At 44.6% G+C, this 21,401-nt stretch overlaps 1 protein-coding gene across 5 annotated transcripts in view; it reads right to left on the bottom strand.

Moving 5' to 3' along the window:
- LOC138452691 (leucine-rich repeat-containing protein 4B-like) overlaps positions 1–21,401 on the bottom strand; it is a 1,036,288-nt gene that overhangs the window by 134,777 nt on the left and 880,110 nt on the right. Inside the window, exon 1 of one of the 5 annotated variants that reach the window (XM_069605061.1) lies at positions 2,702–2,727. The exons of the other annotated variants lie outside the window; for them this stretch is intronic. The gene's annotated coding sequence lies outside the window, so the exon portion shown is untranslated. Of the gene's footprint in view, positions 1–2,701; positions 2,728–21,401 lie in introns of those variants that run through there. 5 annotated transcript variants of the gene reach the window in all.

The following is a 21,401-nucleotide window of genomic DNA, read 5'->3' on the forward strand; positions in this document are numbered from 1 at the left end:
ACAATGTGGTAAGGGTCTTAGGTATCAGTGAAAGTTGAAATTTCATGTCTATCTTTAAAACTGAAGAAGTGAAGAAGTTATAAATGTTTTAGTGAGAGGCGTTTTTGCAAAATAGGCACGAAAATGAAAACAGAAATTTGATTTTAAAAATGACAGATAGGTTTTATTACACTATATTAATGTCTATGAAAAAGAGGATGCCACACATGAAATTTTACAGCTATGTGGCCAGCGCAACCAGTCCATGGTGGAAACTCGATTTGTGGGATTTACTTTAGTTATTCAAAATCACTAAGGAGTTATGGTTTTGTAACACAGATGAGAGAAAAGTTAGCGCAAGGAGGATTCTAACAATACTAGCGTTCTGAATTTAAAGATGGGATAGGTTGAGTTTGGGACAATACAATGCAGATATACACTATGGGTCACTGTTCTTCCTATTATACTTACAGTCCTTTGTAAGTAAATTGGACTGTCAGTTCTGGTCATTGAATTGGATCAGGTCTACTGGCAGCAGGGCACCACTGGAAGGATTTAGATCAGCACTGCGGTTCTGGTCAATTTTGGACTGCACCTCAGACTGGATTTTGATGGGTCCCTTCTGGTTACTTGACACGGCAGATTACAGGATGCAAGTTTCAGCGGGCAAGCCTTAATGGTAGAAAACCAAGCTGAATCAGAATTATTCTTTTAAGTTTTAGAGGTTTGCAATTGGGTCAAGCTAGCAATAGTTCAGCAATGCTAAGTCTGGATTCTGCAAAGAAATCAGGATCTTCAAAGAATTCTGAAGTCAGCTACAAGATGAAGAGTTCTGGATCAAGGTGCTCCGCGTAAATCTGGATGAGTTCTGGAAGCAGTGTGTCTATGTGTAGTGAAACTCCTATATTTATCCATTACAAATTTTATAGATTGGGCAGGACTTCAAAAACACACCCCCATGTCTGTGAGTGGCTACAGGCACTTGCTTTGTCCTGGTTGGTGGTCTGAACAGAGCCTTCATCCTTAAGACAGGATTTAGGAACTCCCACCTTGATTATTACTAAAACATAACTTTTGCACAAATGTACATTTCTAACATTATGTACCCTAATAAAATTGGACACATATTTTATATTCAGTTGTCTAGATTCACATTCACTCCCCATCCTTGTGTGAGCTGTCTTGGTCATTCTACGGATTTTTATCAATTTCAACTATAACGATTTGGATTAATCATTTCTAATTCGGTACATCTCTGGGCGCTGATCAGTGGATCATATAAATACAATTTTAGGTTTGCAACATTGATCGTTCTGCTACAATAAGACATTTTTCATAACTTTGGTTCCATAAATGGTACAAGTTTCATCAAGTTGCACAGTTAAAGAGTTCTAAACTTTAATCAAACATAAGGATTTAACATCAAAGTCCTCCTTTGTAACCTCCCCTTCTCAAGTAGCAGCTGTCCAGTCCTTTTGATTAAGGAGGTGTGTCCCCCTTCCTGGAGGGAAGCTCCCCTGTAGAGATCAGTTGGGCAGCTTGCCATTGGCCTTGGCTCAGCCCCAGACGAAAGTCTACTGAGGTCCCATTGTACTGCTTGTTGTCATTATGCAGGAACCATTAGCATCACTTAAGCCTTCATTGTAGCAAGTTAGTGTCAAGCTGGCGTTGATAAAAAATATTCCACAGGATCCGATGACCTATTTAAACAATGCAGCAGAAAAGCTCTCAATTTATTAGTTTGGTTTTGTGAAGCAGAGAGCTTAGCCTGCCTCATTTTGTCATCCAGTCAGCTCGCTGAATGCGAGTTTTGACTTTCATAGGATTCTGGACAAGTAGTTCCACTGAGCAGTTCAAATCAACCAATATTTCTTGACATTGTACCTCCAAGTTTCTGAGGAAGATGTTCCCTCCTCTATGTCTTGTCACTACTGCATCTTTGTATAGTGAACCTTCAGGCAGGTCTAAAATCACCTCAACATTGAGACCCATTTCCACTCCATATTTCCCCTAAGCTCTGGAGAAAGAACATGGAGGAGGTCAGTATTCCTTTTGGAAGAATACCGCTAAAATGTTTATTACTTGATCCACCCTGATGCTGTTGTTTTAGGCCAGCCCCAATGTGGAAGTAACATTTCTTTTGTAGATAAAGGATCTCATTACGACCCTGGCACTAATGGGTTAACGGCGCTCTAAAAGGCTGCGGTGCCGTTAACCCATTAGTGTCTGATTACGAGGTACCTTTGCGGGACCCGACCTTAATGGCTGGTTTACACCAGCCGTTAAAGTAGGGACCCGCAAAGGGACCTTGGTGCTAAGTACGGTACCGCAATTTGCGGTACCGTACTTAGCGCTTTCCCCATTCCCATTGAGCCCTATGGGGCAAAAATGAGAATGGGGAAGGGCCATGGAGGAAGGGGGAATTACCGCCCCGCCAATCTTGTAATGGGGTGGTAATTCCCCCTTTCTCCATGGCAGAGTCGGTAAGTTACCGGCATGGACCATGGTGCTATTAGCACCATGGTTTTCCACCTGGGCCGTAATGAGGCCCAAAGTCTTGCCTATGTAGGTGTTTATCCCAAACATTTTCTATTTGTGAATAAACTTAGATTGAACCCTTATTTCTTGAGTCACATGTTTTGTTGGTCAGGCACAAACCACAAAGCTTTCTACATAAACACAACACATACATAAACAAAAGAATCCTGAAATAGGTCCCCACCTGGGCTTCCCAACTGCAGAAACAAGTTTACTACATTAAAAAAACATCTGAATAGACCGTCAGGGCTTCCAAATCCAGGACTGAAATCTTTGGATCAATCTTTCTTTTGACCTGTGGCTGGAGAGAAAACATCATCATGCCTGTTGGCAGCATCGAAAATGTCACATTTACTGCCACCTCTAATTCTTATCATACTCTGTTGTAGCGATGGTTTACAAAAATGCATTTGTTCACTCATTTTCTGCACAAAGGTGTGCATGGTGCAGTAGATGTGGTCATTCACAGTTGAGGGAGGAAGAGTCTGTGATCTTCACCTCACATTCTTCCATACATGGAGGTAGATGGGCCTTCACATTACAGTGAGCAGTGTGAGCCATTATCCGCAGATATGTCTTAGGTGGCAGATGTAGTCCTTCACAAGAGTGTGAAGAGACTAAGACAAGTCTAGTGGCTGTATAATCACGGAGAGATGATGACACTCACAGCACAGTGGGCATTCTGAGCACTTTTCGGTACCTAGGTATACCATTGCTGGAAGAGCTGGTCCTTGATAAAACATTAAGCAGAGTGGTCCCTTCTCTGCAAATGTGCGTGGATCAAGAGGTATGTGTGCCTTCATGGGCAGTACAAGCCCTTCTCTGAACATAGATGAACATCTGGTGGTATATGTTGTTCTTTACCGCACAGTGAGAAAAAGTCACCTGTCCTTCACCTGACAGAGACCTCACTAGGGGCTAGGCATAGGCCATTACATTGCAGTGAGCAGTGTGGCACATTCCCTGCACATAACTGCAGAGAGGGTGGTAGATGTGCTCCTTCAAATTTGTATGCGAAAGACAGGGAGATCTGCATTTCAAACATGCATGGAGTGGCTGATAGATGTGGTCCATCACAACACTCGCAAGTGTGAGCCCTTTTCTTCACAAAGACATATATCGTACTGGTACTTTAGTATTTCATGTTTATTTTTATTTTATTGTTTTATTTTGGAAGAGATTAAGACAACTTATGATTCACACAAAAACACTTGTATATAGGCGTGTTATAAATACCATATCATATCATATCATATCATTATTATCACCCTTCCTGTGCAACTTATAGGAGCCCAATATATTAAGTAAAGAGAAGACTGCAGAGCTAGACAAATGGGAAAGTCTTACCAAAGACCAAGATAATCACAGCACAAAGAAATGTTGGCACCTAATTACAGAATTTTCATCAAATAATTTAGGAAACCATCACAATGTCAAAGACTCTATCTCGGGCATTGAGTGGTTTTCCCATTTCAGCCATGTGTACTCTTGTGAGACCAGTAACATACGCTACAATGTAGTAGATGATGATCCATTTCAACATTGTCACAAAATCCTGGGGACACAGGTTGAGAAGGCCATCGACTCACAAAAGGAGAGCAAGGTGCCCTGGACCTAATCAAATTCCCATTGATATCTTTAAGGCCGAACCATGTATCTGGGTCCCGTTTGTAACATATTTTTTTAATCACTATATTGAGGCAACTATGTTCTGCCAAGTTAGCGAACTGACGAAATTGTCCCGATTTTTAAAAAAGGCGACAGTTCTTTGCACAGTAATGATAGGCCATTCCATTTAATGGAAAGCCTGGCCAAAATGTATGGCAAGATCTCTCTCCTTCGATTAGAAGAATGGCTCTACAATGAATTTGTCATTACGGAGTTGCAGACAGGCTTTACTCGAAACATGGGCACAATTGATCAAGCCTTATGTCTCTTTTGAATTTCACCCAAATTCGGAATAGTAAAGAAAGTGCCTTTATATCTTGTTTTTATTGATTTTAAAACTGTGTTTGATTAAGTAAATTGAGATGTTTTATGGTCTGTTTTAACCTATTTGAAAGTCCCTGCCAGTATGTTAAACTCTATTAGACGATTATATGAACTCAATATAGCAGTGGTTAGTCTGGGCCAGAGTAGCAAAAAGACAAACCCATTTCCAGTTTTGAACAGGGTATGCCAAGGTTGTGTCCTTACCCCGGGACCTTTTTAATATATATTTATTAATGATCTGGCGACTAACATTTCAGACTTAGGAGTTGATGCCCCTAGGATAGGCAACACAAATGTTGAATTCCACTTAAATGCGGGTTGACGCAGTTCTTATATCAAAGATAAGAACGGGCTTGCAAAAAGAATTAGACATTGTAAATAACATTTGAGCCTCAATAGACAGAACACCATGGCAACTGTTTGCCATTCTTCTTGCAGGCACAAGGCCATTATTACTTTAGATGATGCAATTCTCTCGGAGGCCCAATTTTGTCTACCTTGGAATAAGATTCCAAAACGATATTAAATGGACCAACCAGAAAATAAAACACAACCTCACATTGAACCGCAGTACCAATGCACTTTGCACTTTAAATGCACAAATTATGAATGATTCACCGCTAACAGCCCTCAAGGCTTATAAGGCGTAAGTAGTTCCTGCTGCTATTAATGGGAGTGAGATGTGGGGTGTAAGTATTACAAACCAACTGGGAAAAATGTAAAATAAATGTGTCAAACAAATCTTTGCCCTCTCCAAGAGAACCCCCTCTATCTCCCTATGCACAGCGACTGGATTGCAGTCAATACATGTTACTGTCCAGTGCAATCCCCTTTTCCACTAGCTATCCCTGCATAGGGTCACGAAACTGTCTCATCAGAAAGACATCCTATGGGATGTCTTGAATTCCGAGGAGGCAGATCCTGTATATGATTGCGTCATGTCTCATCTCTGCTGATTAAGATAAACTCTGCTCACCTATTAGATAAATGCAGTTATTACTGAGAATACATATACATAGAGGCACTTTAAGTTAAAGCTGGATACCTATTAAATTGAGAAATAACTATTTGCCAGTGTAACACAATCCAGATTTCTGGTATATATTGTGCATAAAAGTGTCTTCAGACCGGAGAAATATATGAATGTATTTATTTATTTATTTGCATTTGTATAGCGCACTTACAGCCCAGGGGCATCGAGGCACTGTTAAATGAAGTTTGTAAGAAATTTTGATTAAGTGGATACAGGTGACCAACGCGGTCTCTTGGGTACAGGTGCAATAAAGGTAGGTGACTTCATACATTACATGTAGGTGACTTCATACATGACAGGTGAGCCAACAATATTACAGCAGAAATAACAGAGAATATAAGAGTTAGGCAGGCAGTTAGACAAAGAGCTTGGTTTCGATTGCTTTGCGGAATGCTTGGTGGGACTCGATCATTCTTAGGTGAGAAGGAAGAGCGTTCCAGAGCGAGGCGGCAATTCATCCAGTTTTTAATAGAACGTTTTACATTAAGAATCGACTCAAATATTTCCGTTTGCAGGATACTCATATAGATAGTCCGCTAGCTCTTCACAATTGTGCCCATTCTTCCCCGGTGAGAGCGAAACTACCCTTCATTGTCTTCTGGTTTGCCCAACACACATTCTTTTACAGAAAAAGGTGATTCTCCGGGTAGTCTGTGATGCTCTGGTTGTTTTCAAAATGTCAGACCTCATTGAGGTGGTTTTTGCAGTGTCTAGTTTCCTGGAAAAAGCGGTGTGATTACGATCTAAGAACTCTGCCTAAGCCCTCTTGGAAATCTGCACACATTTTCATCAGATTTTTATTTTAAAATGTTCTGTACATCTCACTTTTTAACTGCCAGGATTGTATATGGTGTTTCAGTAGTCAGCGTGTCTTTTGAATTATACTTTATATTGTCTGTGTTGTTTGCCATTGCATTTGCATTTTTATGGACACGAACCTGAAATAAAGTATTTTCTGATTCTGGTTCTTAAAGTGCAGACCTAGCACGAGAGCAGCGGAGCGCTGTAAAAGGTTTGAATAAAGAGCATATGGGGTGGCATCTTTTACTATATAACAGTAGTGCAGTACAGTGAGTTGCATTCTGTGCATCCACTGGGATTAGTCCAAGGTCTGGTTCGGATTCAAAAGCCATGGTTTGAGAGATTTGTGAAATTGGAGAATTGTGGGGGTGTTCTGAGCTGATATTGGGATTGAGTTCCAGAGTGTGGGTGTGCGTGACAAGAGAAGAATTGTTTGTGGGTCTGCTCTTTGTAGACTATTTGTGATTCAATCCAGTTGGTTGATGTGCTGCACAAGGAGGGTGTGCCACCAGATATCTGGAGCTCAGCCTCCAGGTATGCTGGCGTGCTACTCGTGACTGATGTGTAGATGATACGTACAGTCTTGAACAGTATCCTGGACAGAAGCGGAAGCCAATGTAGTTTGCAGAGGATGGGGTGAGTCGGTCCCATTTCTGTGCACCCGTAATAAGGGGCACTGCAGCATTGTGGACTGCTTTTAGGGGAGTATAAGGTAAGGCAAAGAACCCTCTTTTTTATAGAGGAGCTTGACTCCAGAGGGTAAGGTGAATGTTTTGAGAAAGGAGTGGAGTCAGCAGCTACACTGGTCATTGCCGCTTTGGTAGGATTCTTTTTTGGGAGGAAGTGGAGCTAAATTAGCACATATCTATTAGCTCTTAACATAAACACAAAGAAGTTAGATTATTTTTCAAACATAAAAGGTCGAGATTTATTAAATTTGCAAGAGTAAAAAAACCTTTTCAAGAGTAAAAAAGCGAAATATGCCATCCTTGGCACAGAAAAACATTTTTTACACAAGGTTATGCAATGATTGTGCATATAGGTGGGTTAGTACATCAATAGTGACTGTAATTACATATACTGCTAGTGTTGCGGCAGTACGTAAAAATTGTCGACACACACAGAGTTCAGGTGTTTCTAGTTCGGTGAGTAGATGGAGCGGCTAGCGGTTGAGAATGTGGAACCTGCTGGTGGATGCACCGGACTGTCTTCAGGACTGGGGGAGCTTTTTGGGCACAGAGGTGTTTCTTAAGTGCCAGGCACCTGAAATTGCTGAGACAAAGGATGGAGTGTTTTAGGGGTATTCGGAGAGAGACACTGCAGAAAAAGGAACCTACCTAGGGTAGTTGGAGCGTCATGGCTAGCGTGGTTTGATATGGGCCAGAATCTGGGTAAGTCGCTGGTCATTAGTTGATTCCAAAAATGGGCCGACGGTCTCTGAAACAAGTTGGAAAACCGGGTTGGTTGGGATGTAATGAATTACAATGAGCAATATAGGCAATGGTGGTAGGTGAACAGTTACCTGGTCTGGTCAGAAAATTGAGTCCCAGGTGGTGCCAGATGAGAAGATGTCTCTATTTAGGGTGCGGGGTAGCCGCGGTCTGTTGTAGACAAAAGAGAGAAGGGGAGTTGGCCATTAGGCAGCTAGTTGCAGAGGTAAGAAATGATTTGTGAGGCGTACTGGTACAAGCGTCGAGATGTCATGCTGTTGGTGCACACTTGGAAAATCAACATCGAGTGCCAGTGATCAAGGTAGTTGCCTGGGTAATGAAAAGGCATACTGGTGCAGGCATCAAAATATCTTGGTGCTAGTGTCCAGCGGTCTATTCAATATCGAATGTCTGTGGTCGACTCGTTGTTTGTGATTGTTATTTTATTACTATTTATTGTTGCGGCTTGAATGTGAGATTAAGAAATCAGCAAAGGGGCGGTGCCTGTGCAGATGCAAGTATCAGTTACAATCAAAAGACTGGTGTCTCACGAGGGTTGGGTCTCCCGTGATGTAGACGCAGTGAGTAGTGGCAAGAAAAGGTTTCACTCGATGGATATGTTTAGACCGTTTTTGACAGAGTCAAGTCGGTATATCCATTTCGGCTCAAGTTTTCAGAGTGCCAGATCGCGATCACCTCTATGGAAAGGGTTGTTGACGGTCTGGAAGATGACCCAGAAAATGTCATTATGGCTGTTTCTTCTGCTTGAAGTGAGCCACTAGGGGTTTGTCATCAACGAGATTCTTGACACAGGAGCGGTGTTCACAGATTCTTTGTTTAATTTCTCTTTTACATTTTCCAATGTAGATCAGGTTGCAGACCGTCAACAACCCTTTCCGCGGAGGTGATCATGATCTGGCACTCCGAAAACTTGAACAGAAATGGATATACCGACTTGACTCTGTCAAAAACGGTCTAAACATATCCATCGAGTGGAACCTTTTCTTTAATAAATGACTCAGTCTCCTCACCTAAGAGCCTTGTACAGCTCCCACCTGAGTTTTGTCCAGACCTCCAGATCTCCATACCATCCTTGATTAGCAGAAACGTCTGTCTTTCAATGCTCCCTTTGAAAAGTCTATATTGTTCTGCCTTGCTGAGAACTTACTTTATCGTGAACCAGCAAATGTATGTACTATTTTGACATGTTGCCCGTATGCAACTTATGCAACTTTACGTTTGAAGCACTTATAGAATCAAATCTGTTCGTCCAAATAAAAACCCTGGACCACTGTTTGACATGTTGCCTGTATGCCACAATAATCACATGCAAATTTATGTTTGAAGTACTTATAGTATTAACAGTATTTCCTGTTCCTTCATGCTGTGTTTCAAGTACCCAAACATATCGAAAAGGTTTTTCTCAGAAACCCCAGTTACTATAAACCAAGAAGTGTATGAACCTGCAGTTTGTTTTGGCATTGATTTATTCATTTGTTGTTGAGACTGATCGCCATGGACCCTTACTACATTTTACGTGCCCCTTCCCCGATGCCCTGGAGGTTCACCGGCAATCCCAAAGACTACTAGTCCGGTTCCCCACAACGAGCATGCGCAGCTACAGTAACACTACCCGCTCCACGCATGCGCCATTTGAGCGCGCCTTTAACTAATTTGATCTATATACGCATACGTGCGTATAAAACAGCTCCGTCAGTCGCCGACACAGCTCGACTGCAGAGGTAAGCTTTTGCTTCAGACCGCTCCCATTTCCACTAAACACATGGGAACCACCAGCCTTAGCAGTCCTGCAAGCTAGTTGCCACTACTCACTGCGTCTACATCACGGGAGACCCAACCCTCGTGAGACACCAGTCTTTTGATTGTAACCGATACTTGCATCTTCACAGGCACCGCCCCTTTGCTGATTTCTTAATCTCACATTCAAGCCGCAACAATAAATAGTAATAAAATAACAATCACAAACAACGAGTCGACCACAGACACTCGATATTGAATAGACTGCTGGACACTAGCACCAAGATGTTTTGATGCCTGCACCAGTATGCCTTTTCATTACCCAGGCAACTACCTTGATCACTGGCACTCGATATTGATTTTCCAAGTGTGCACCAACAGCATGACATCTCGACGCTTGTACCAGTACGCCTCACAAATCATTTCTTACCTCTGCAACTAGCTGCCTAATGGCCAACTCCCCTTCTCTCTTTTGTCTACAACAGACCGCGGCTACCCCGCGCCCTAAATAGAGACATCTTCTCATCTGGCACCACCTGGGACTCAATTTTCTGACCAGACCAGGTAACTGTTCACCTACCACCATTGCCTATATTGCTCATTGTAATTCATTACATCCCAACCAACCCGGTTTTCCAACTTGTTTCAGAGACCGCCGGTCCATTTTTGGACTCAACTAATCGCCAGCGACTTACCCAGATTCTGGCCCATATCAAACCACGCTAGCCATGACGCTCCAACTACCCTAGGTAGGTTTCTTTTTCCACAGTGTCTCTCTCTGAATACCCCTTGTTTTTAAATCTTCCCCTATAACACTCCATCCTTTGTCTCACCAATTTCAGGTGCCTGGCACTTAAGAAACACCTCTGTGCCCAAAAAGCTCCCCCAGTCCTGAAGACAGTCCGGTGCATCCACCAGCAGGTTCCACATTCTCAACCGCTGGCCGCTCCATCTACTCACCGTACTAGAAACACCTGAACTCTGTGTGTGTCGACAATTTTTACGTACTGCTGCAACACTAGCAGTATATGTAATTACAGTCACTATTGATGTACTAACCCACCTATATGCACAATCATTGCATAACCTTGTGTAAAAAATGTTTTTCTGTGCCAAGGATGGCATATTTCGCTTTTTGACTCTTGAAAAGGTTTTTTTACTCTTGCAAATTTAATAAATCTCAACCTTTTATGTTTGAAAAAGAATCTAACTTCTTTGTTTTTATGTTAAGAGCTAATAGATATGTGCTAATTTAGCTCCACTTCCTCCCAAAAAAGAATCCTACTAAAGCGTCAATGACCAGTGTAGCTGCTGACTCCACTCCTTTCTCAAAACTGCTTTTAGGGGAGCCAAGTGAGTATCTGGGTGCCCTGTCAGGAGGCCATTTCCCCCATCGATGTGCGAGACCATAGTGGCATGCACTACGGTACAGAAGTCCTGTGGTGCATTGAAGGGTTTGCTTTTGCGATTTGAAGCCAGGCTGTTTGTGCCTTCTTGACTATGTGTTTCTGGAAGGACAGGATGCTGTCATTGTTGAAGCCTTAAGATTTTGCTGAATTCGAGAGCTGCAGATTAAATCCTTCTAGGCACATGTCATTGAGCCATTGTTGGACAAGTTGTTATTTAGTGGGGCGAAATTCGCTCTGGGTTAAGTTTCAGGTAGCCAGTTGACATCCAGGATAAAATGATGTGGGTAATTGTGGAGATGACAGATGTCCTGTGGGCTTTTTATGCTCATGTACAACTGAGTATCGACCACGTATTGGTGGATGGCTATAGCGGGGTCTTTAAATAGTGTACCCAGAGACACCATTGGTTAAAAAGAATCAGTGGGGGGATGGAGCCTTGGGGGACTGCGCAGCAGACCAGGAGTTGGTTAGACCACACCATGTTCATTTGTACAGCTCTGCCCAAGAGGTAAGAGGTAAACCAATTCAGAACTGCAAAGGACCATCAATAAGCAGTGTGAGACCTTTTTTGCACATGGACATTCATTGGCTGGTAAATGTGTTCCTTCGCAGTAGAGTGAGGAAGAGTCTGAAATGAAAAGGAAATTAACTTGAGCTTTCATATCACACTTCATTTAGGCGACCAGCCACTAAAGATGGGACCAGATTCCACCCATGACACCCTGCCTTGTCTTGCTTCCAAGACAAACATATTGGCCCTGAGCTGTCCTCCCGGCCCGCATCTTCTCCTCACATGGACCTACATATAGGGATAGATGTGGGACATCATGTTACAATGAGCTCTGTGGGCACTTTCCCACACCAAGATGTATATCAAGTGGCACAAATGTTCTTTGACAGTAGTGTGGTGAACAGTGAGACCTGCACCTACGCCAAAGATGGCCTTACATTGGGTGGTACACACAGTCCTTCACAGTACTATCATCCGTCTGAGCCATTTTTTACAAATCGACTGCACTGGGTAGCAAGCAAGGTATTTACTACTGCAGAAATTACATCTGGAGTTGCAGGTGCTCCTTCACAGTACGGTCGAGAGCACAACCCTTTTTGTACACATGGACACGGATCCGGAGGCAGGTGTGATGCCTCACAGTATGATGGCCGGTGTGAAGCCTTCGCTGCACATAGACATGCATAGAGTGGTCGAACTGTTCCTGCGCAGCAGTGTGGGGATGACTGATACTCAGACCTTAGAGGCCCGCACATTGGGCGATAGATATGGCTCTTCCAGTGCTTCATTTGTGTGGGGGTTTGCCATGTCTCAGCCCTGCTGCTTAGTTCTGAGCCATGGCACGAATTGTCTCAGACTCCGATTGATTATGAAGTACTATTAGCCAGAGTATCCATCAACCCCAATAAGCAGGTGCGAGCTGCAGTTTATCCCCAAATGTGTCAACACTGCTGGGAGCAGCTGTGGGTGGTTGCTGTAATGCTGGGGAAGTGCCCCTCACAAGCGTGGTAGAAAGGATTTGGGCCCTGTCACTTATTTTCTTACAAATGAAGCACTGGGATATTATTGGAACATGTGTGAGACTTTTCTTTCAAATGAGTGTTTATTAGGTGATGGGTGTGCTGCTCTACCATTCATCAAGGAAAAGTGTGACCGGATGTTCACAAGAAGATACATACTTTCACCCCTCAAACCTGTCAATTCAACAACAAGATTCTTTCTAAACAGAACAAAAGTTAAAAAAAAATAAAGATTCAGGAGAGTCTTGGCATTTTGTGATTGAACCCGTGATACCTGGCTCTATGGCCATCCTTCAGCATCATTCACCTGATCCCTGTTTTTTGAATGAGGCGTTAGATAGTGATTGCATCCCATTAGTTCACTCAGTCGCCAAGTCCTTTACCCATCAATACACTTCCATGGGCTAGCAACCGCCAAAAATGAAACTGCCTGTTATCACCAGGCCTGGGCACTGCAATGGCTGAGAGTAATGGTGTTGGCCTACGATTCAGGGCTCTAAATCCAGTGCTGCTGCCGTTGTTATTTGGCAAGTCTAACAACCAACTGCAAACCAGAAGTTGTCCCGGGAGGATAGCTCAGTGGCAATGTGCTCGTATTGGAAGCAAGACAACACAAAACAACACAGGTTCGATCCCCGGGTCCGCGCTTAGAAACCTCTAGGTATTTAAGCGCATTATAAATATGCAACTAAGACAACAACAGAAGAAAAAAAACATTCTGTAACAGCCCCCGGGCTGTGTGAGTACTTTAAACATGCAAATAAATAAAGAAGTCAACACTTTGGACCTACTGCATCACGACTGCCATCCCAGGCATAGGGTGGGGCTTTGCAATGGGAAAGTGGTGGCTTTTTAAATAGGGGTTGGCTTTGCAGCATGTTTTAAAGGGTCAGTTATACAGTGCACATGCTTGCGTATTGCATCAGAAAGAATACCTGCCCTTGCACCACACAGCGCTGCTTTCGTCTGTGGATAAGGCATAGCTTCCTTGTGAGAGCTTCCGCCGGAAGCTGACGGCCGAGGCAAGCCAGGTAAGCACATGACACCAATACATGTTCTTGTCTCCTGTCTCATCAGCAAGGAAACATAGAAAACAGACTCCGAAATCTGAGCCAAATGCCCATATTATTCTCTGCATTCTAGCTGACTGAATAGTCAATAAAGCGTATCAATATTGCATTAAAGCAATTAAGCCAGAATGAGGTCTTACACTTGAATGCAGAGCACAACCGGGAAAGATCTTCATCCCAGGTGCTGAGTGCAGCTGTAGTTCTCGGCTACAGGTGTGCAGCACATCTGTGAAACGTCTGGAACCTTGGATCTGAGAGCAGCAAAAGGGCTTCTTCTTTGGTCTTAGGACAAAAGGAAGTGGTAGGTCTCTGATTCCTTTTCAGGAGGCAGCAGAAATTCTTCCGCCCGGTGCAGCATTCACTCGAGCTCTTTATCACGGGTGCAGAGCATAAAACAAAGATTTCACTCACCAGCGTGGCACAATTCAGATAAAGGATGCAGAGCCGCTTATAGCCTTGTGTGCTGTGGGGCATGGTGTGACTGCACGAGCATGCGCATGGCGCATTGGAAACATAGCAAGCCTGGGGCAGACCCCTGTGCAGAGTACATTAGAACACAGCGCAACAGCAGGAGCCACATGAAACATTGGCTCAGTGTTCCAATTGGCGTATGCACTAAAGCATTTGACCCAAAAATGCAGTCTGCAGGGGACCACTAAACTGCGTCTGTGAACAGTTGTGAATAACAACTGGTATTTCATCCTGATGAGGCCAGGTGAAGGGTGTGCATGCCATATTACGCAGGGGGCAAGTCCTAAAAATTAAAGTGAGGGCACTCGTCAACGAACACATTGGGATGTGATGTTGTCAGACATGAGCATATCAAGTTGAAATATGCACATTTCATACAATTGGCTTTGCATAACCACCCAAATTGCGCAGGACGAATGGCATGTGCCTTTCATAAAATCAACACACACACAAAACCAAGAGAGGATATTTTCTTCTAATAGTGCTTTTGAAAACGTTATAGGGTGTGCATATTATTTTAAACTCCAAGTACCAATACAAATTATGTCCTTGTGCCTTGCAATTCCGAAATGGGACATTTCACCTTTAGTTGTTTGATGTTTTTCTTCATATAGTGCAGTGGTGAAGTGTCCGGCCTACAAACCTGACCACTGTGGTTTGATCACCAAGGTCGTTGTTAATCCATAAAATCAAAGAGGACAGTCAATGCAATGTTTCTCAGTGTAGCTGGGGGGGGGACTGAGTCCACCCTCTGAATAAAGTGGGTGGACTCGTTCCCCCCGCGTGTACCCTTGATTTGAGCCCTGATATTACATTAAGTTAACACGCTTTCATACTGTGCCAAATCAACACCATAGTAGTTTGGGAGAGGCTAGACATGTCCATGGAGTGGTGTACTGTGCCAGCACTAGGGGTACCCAGACCCCAGTCTACTAGAGGAGAGAAAACAAGTAATGACAAGATAAGATAATCGGTAGAAGGGCAAGATATACTGCAAAAGGAGGGATGCAGTGGGTGAAGAATGTTTTGTGTTAGTATGGCGGGGGTGGGGGAGTGTCAGTCCTGTTTCATGGACCACAGTCCTTCAAAAAGCGAGGAGGCACATATGTCGAAGATGTAACTCCATTTGTTGTATTGGTGCCTTGTAAATAACCAATACAATAAATTAAATTAAATTAAATTAAATTAGGTAATGTTTCAATATAGATTTGCCGAATTGAATGTAATGCTGAACTCATGAGTGGCCCAGGCATGTGCTTGGGCAATCCTGGAACTGGTGGTGTATTTGCCTGTGCATCTCTATGCAGAATCGAGAAGGTTCATTCTGTGACTACCAAGCCTGAGCCAAGAGTGGCGTAGTCAAGCACGGACGGTGCATAGCGGTGAATTCTGTTTTTAACTGAAGGCAAGGGAATGGTGAGATCAAATTTGTAAGATAAAGTTGAAAAAAGCTGGCAACTTAATATCAAAAAGTTTACCATTAAGAATGAATTCTGAAGCATGTGGTGCTTGACATTATTTTAGTTCATGGTGAGACAGGGCAGTGCCCTACTTGGAAGCAGCCTATCAGACTATGGCAATACATTGCCAATAATAGTGGGGGGAAATAGTCTGTGCTCCCTGTGCAGGCCATGTTCATATGACTGTCAGGGTCGGACTGGGACAAGAAATAGGCCCAGTAACCCAAAACAAAGTGGCGCACCCCACGCCTCAATAAAGGGCCCCACCCCTCGCCCTGGAAGTGATGTCATTTGACCCCACCCCAAAGTGACATCCCGGCAAGTGATGAAACACTCCCTTTCACTCCTTGACAAAACAGGAAGTGGCATCAAATAGCATTGTACCTAAGTACACTAAATTACTGTGAATCCAAGCAGAAGTCCAAATGATAATATGTTTTTCTATAGCACTTACGCTTCAGCTCTTTTTTATAGAACAAATATGCATACAATATCACCCAACCTGTGTTGGTACTCATTTATCGACCTAAGAAGGATGAAAGGCTTTTTGAAAAAAAATTATATATTTTTTTCATTTTATTGTTTTCCAAAACGGCCCAGGCATGGCCAGAAACCGGCCCCCACTCCCCAGGGACGATTTCGACCCGGCCACGGGCCGAAAGGCTAAGGCGCCAATCCGAACCTGATGACTGTGTGAAAGTAGAGGTGGATGTACAACAGATAGGACAGGTAGGGAGAGAAGGGCCAGATGTGTGTCCTTCTGAATGCAGTGACAGCGTGGCACCCTTCGGTTATGTTGAAATGCTTAGACTGGTACCATAAGGCTATGATATGCTTTGCTGCCTGTACAGCACTTTATGCCACAGTAAGTCCATCCCACTGGACTGCGGGGCAAGGAGAGGGACTTGCTAGCCATCAATGTGAACAATAAAGATCAGTGCTGAGAGGCCTTTCCATCAACCAACGTGCAGCGAAGGGGCGTGAAACAGAAGCTAACAATGTTCTTCAAAACAGGCTCACAGGACAGAGGGGACCTTTTACACCTCTGAACCATTTTCCTAACATTCTGAAGGCGATTTGTGGAGACTTTTAATGCACATTTCGCCAATAATATCAATCAAAACTGCCAGCTGCACAGTGCATTAACTCATAAGACCAGTTCAGAACAAGCCTTTGCTTCCGTCACTGCTCTACTGCCATGCTGGCCAGTCCTCCCACCACTGGCCTACTGCCCTTTAGACCAGTCCAAGCCTGAAGACAGACAATTCTGAGAACTATTGCAAACTCATGCAGTTCAAATTGAAGGCTGGTTCGGCACCAACTGGTTTTCGGCAGTGATTGAGGGTTTAATAAGAGCCCCACTGGAGAGATGAAAGGCACAGAATCTGTGTAAAAACGGTTGCTCAGCGCTCTACACTGCAAACGTTTTACAGGGCCTAAGGTTTCAATAAACTTCCTTCCGTCTTTAAACATTTCCCCCCAGTAAAATACAACACGCAAACAGCCCATATATATAAAAAAATAAAGGCAATTTGACAACTTAACAGTCTCTTCAACAAAAGGCATAAGCTACTGCTGTGCTTATAGGAAACAGGAATTTCTCCTCTCTGGGTGGCAGTGATGGATGGTGATTTTTTTTATTGAACGGCCTTAAAATGTTCCCACAAATAGTCCAGCGCAACCAAGCGTAGCGGGGATCCTGAAGCAACCAAAAGACGTTTGAGAAAAGTATTTTAGTTAAGGGTTAAAATGGTGAATTATACAACATCATTTCTGTGAGAAACTGGGTGAAAAGCCAGATAATTTGCAATTGTTTTTGTATGGTAACTCCAATCCAAAAATGCAATAGATGCAAGTCTCCATCAGCAGAAATTAGCATTTCCCAATGCATTTTTATAATGCTTTTGCCCACAATATATGTCAGTATAAAAACATGTTCATGCTGGCAGTGCCCAGACATTTCCATGATGGCTTCACCAACATATGCCAGTATTTCCATATAAAAACATTCCCATGTTTGCTTTGCGCATGATGGCAGTAATGCTAATATAAAAAAAACATGTCCACGCTGGCTCTGCCAATGTAGGCCAGTCTAGACACGTAATACCACTTATTATGATTGCTTTATCATAGATGACCAGGAGAAATATCATGCCACAGAAATCCTACTGAAAGTTGCCTCCCTCACACACAAAGCCCTGAAGAACGCGACTCCTCCCTGTCTAACTGATAGATTTGTAGAAAGAAGATCCTCCAGACCCTCAAAAATCTCCAACTCCAACACAATTATCATTCCAAGATTCAAATTGACGAAGGCCGGAGGCGCCAGCTTTCCTGTCCGGGCGGCCCAAGTATGGAACTCACCGCCCCACACCATACGTGAGGAGAAATCCTATCTTAAATTTAGATCCAATTACATCAACCATCTGAAGTAATCGAGCAACCAGCCAGTACCTCCTTTCCCCCCACCACCCTGCTGTTATATTACCTGTAACCTGTATAATACTCTGTATATAATTTATTGTCTTACTGCTACGGCCTGTATATATCACTAGCATTATGTGTAATTATGTAATGATGTAACCTATGCCTCGCATATCCTGTACTGCTGCGCCATCTTTCCCTCGGGTCTGGTGCGCATTATAAATGAATAAAACAAACAAACAAACAAACAAACAAACAAACAAACAAACAAACAGTAAGAAATAGCTAGACTGGCTGCACCAAATTGCCAATTTAGCCATGTAATTAAACGTCATGTTTCTTTTATCCTAGATGCCCAGTAATAAATTATATTTCCAGTCCCTGCCCAAATCAGCCAAACCAAACACAAACACATGCACTTTCAATCATTTAAACACACATTCCCACAGCATTCACTCGCTCATGCAAACAGCATTCACTCGCTCATTCACACATGCATCCATACACTTGCTTAGTCACATGTGCACCCAACCACCCACACATCATACTCTCTCTCTCTCTCTCTCTCTCTCTCTCTCTCTCTCTCTCTCTCTCTCTCTCTTTCTCTCCCTCTCTCTCTCTCACGCACACTCACACACACACACACACACACACATAAAATGCACAATCATACGTACACATTCAGCAGCTTTCACTTCCCTTCAGCCATGGCTTGGATTCTGCTGCTTTCAATGACGGCACGCTGTATTCTGGTTCCTGCACAAGCATGGAGGAGCTATATTACGCCATTTGCAATGACAGAGGTTGCTTGAATATGCAAGGAGGCAATGAAGTGCCCTCAACACAAATTCAGGTGTCCAGTTCCCCAACCTGCATCCCCAATGGGCCATGCAAGGCTGGATAAGAAAGACACCCCCAACCTTGCATGGTCCATTGGACATGCTCACTGGGGAATATAAACTGTCAAAGAGAAACAGGTTTCCCTTTGACAGTTTAAGATGCGGCTCCTCTATAATGGACGCGTGTAATGGCATGTCAGCACCGCCTCACCAGTAATGGATGAGCCACCCTGCATTGGGTAAAAGTAGTTGCCTTTGGGTATTGCTCCTAGGTCACACATGCCTTTGAAAATTAGACTTGGAGATTGGCCTTGGTATATAAAAGCTTTCAAATGACCAAAAGGCCTACAAAAAAGTGCCAACAATTTACAAGCTGTTAACTTTTCCAAAATCCGTTCAAGGTGCAACCATGAGTGCCTTTAAGTGGTGCACGGGAGAAATTGTGCCTTTTAAAACACTCAAGGAGGGTAACATTTGTTAAATTTACTGGTTGCACAATCAGTACAGTAGCCCAGAAAACTGCTTCGCAGTCTTTTGTCCAGCTAAGGCAACCATAGCAATGTTAGGCGTGGCAGATTTCAGTGCGCAACACCACGTGATGATGTAGGTAACTGCGAGTGGTGTTTAAAGAAAAATAAAAAGTTTCATAGAGATAGAAATAAGGTCTGCTGCATTGGCACATGTCAACGTGCAGACCACTTGAATAGAAGTCAAACACAGCATAGCTTGCTTTATTATATGGCAGAGAGACACTGAGACCATGTTCTAACTTCAGTGACAGGTTAACATTTAGCCATATGAACACTCTGATTGTTACGTGTGGGTCTATCGGTTGTTCGGTGTGAGAGCGTCATGACGAGGTCATGATGCCCCTCAAATGAAAGGGGCTGGACCGGCATGCAGAAGGCAGGGCAGCAGAGCCCCAGGAAGCTGCAACTCGTGTCTGTGTCATTACTGGTGGGGTCCTTGCCGCATGGTCGTTGCCTATCTGGGCAGCCTCACCTGGGTGCCCCCAGTGAGGAGGCTGCAGTCGCTGGGGTGCCCCCAGCCTGGGAAAAAAGCTGCGGTGATCCGGACGGTGCGGGGTGATCGCTGCCAGCGTTACACTGCGTGATCGCGGTGCATGCGCGTGCAGTTGGGTGCTCCCGGCTCCATCTGTGGCCCGCCTCAGTGACCGGGGGTGGGCCTCCACATTGGCGATGAGGCAGTCCGGGCCCACACATCATTGTGTGGGTTGCCGGAAGCCTACAGCGTGCGTTAAGGTGTCAGCCGCAAGAGGGGAAGACGCTCCGGCCCCGACAAAGGAAGGGGGTGGAGCCATCTCTCCACCTGGCCCGCGGGTAAGGGGACTGAGATTACCACACCCGGGTTGCAGCGGTGAGTAGCCTGGACATCTGGCCTGGTCCCCCTCCCCCCACCAGCCTTACACCACAGGACGGTGAAAGGTAGGGGCGGAGCCTGGAAAAAAAAATCTTTTCTTTGAAAGCAGATCTTGAGGCCGGTGGAACGGCCCGAAAAGGGGGTTGGGCCTCCAGTGGACCAGGGCCCGACATTCCCGACAACCGACAAGGAAAAGAAAAAGGGGGCGTGGTCTCATCGCTAGCCCCAGCACAATAGAAAGGGGCGTGGCCTGTGGATCCGGGCCGTGGCAGTGAGTTCCTCAGGATGACACGAGGCAGCAGGCTCTCACAGTGGGCGTCAAAAGAAACCCAGGAACAACGGGCCCAGAAAGGGAGACTGATTGTCTTGCAGGTGGGGAGACCCAGGTGAGAGGGGCTTGCCCCAAGGACATTAAGGCCACAGGTGGCATCTGCCTGCAAACTAGCCCTGGAATGAAGAAAGGGGACGGGGCAAACCATCTAGTGGGCTCCCTCACGTGGGGAACAGCGGGAGAGTGCAATGGAAAGGGCGAACAGCCACATCCAAACCCGGCCCCCCCTGGCAAGACCACATGTAACTTCATCAGGCCAGTGACACAACAAAGAAACAACAGGGGGCGTGCCCTCCTACTGGGAGTCCCCAGCTCACAGGACACAATGGAAAGAGAAGGTTGCTGTGTTCTTCCTCACCAGTCACATACCAACTGAAGGTATTGGCTTCTTAAGGAGGGCTCATGCGTCTTCACAAGACAGTCAAAAGGGGGTCAAGTCACCTGAGGCCTGGTGGCTGAACACACCCCCAAGCCTCACCAGCTGTGGTCATATCCGGCATTCCGCCCAGTGCTCATCATGACGGACGACAACGAGGGTGTGTGTCAAGGACAGCTCGCGCTACTACATCACTTTGATGTGATGGGCTCGCCTGCCAGTTTGGGATCCCGGTGGACAGCCTGGGTAGAGAACCTGGAGCTGTACTTTGAGGCGGTGGAGGTCAAGGACGCAGCCAAATGCCCAACACTCCTGTATTCCGCCGGACTGGCTGCCCAGAGGCTATTGAAGACACTAAGGCCCGCAAATCAGTCCTATGCAGCAGCCATCGCAGCCGTGAATGAATATTTCTGACCCAAGGTCAACAGGGACTATGAACGGTCCAGGATGAGGTGCGCGAGGCAGGAGGAAGGGGAGAGCCTCGATGCGTTCCATGGGAAGCTGCGCGGCATTGCACTGTCCTGTGACCTGGGAAACTTTGAGGAGGAAGAGATCAGAGCGCAGATCATCTATGGCTGCA

The sequence above is a fragment of the Ambystoma mexicanum genome, chromosome 1p (assembly GCF_040938575.1).
Source record: "Ambystoma mexicanum isolate Mex_15411 chromosome 1p, UKY_AmexF1_1, whole genome shotgun sequence".
NCBI classification, from domain to species: domain Eukaryota; kingdom Metazoa; phylum Chordata; class Amphibia; order Caudata; family Ambystomatidae; genus Ambystoma; species Ambystoma mexicanum.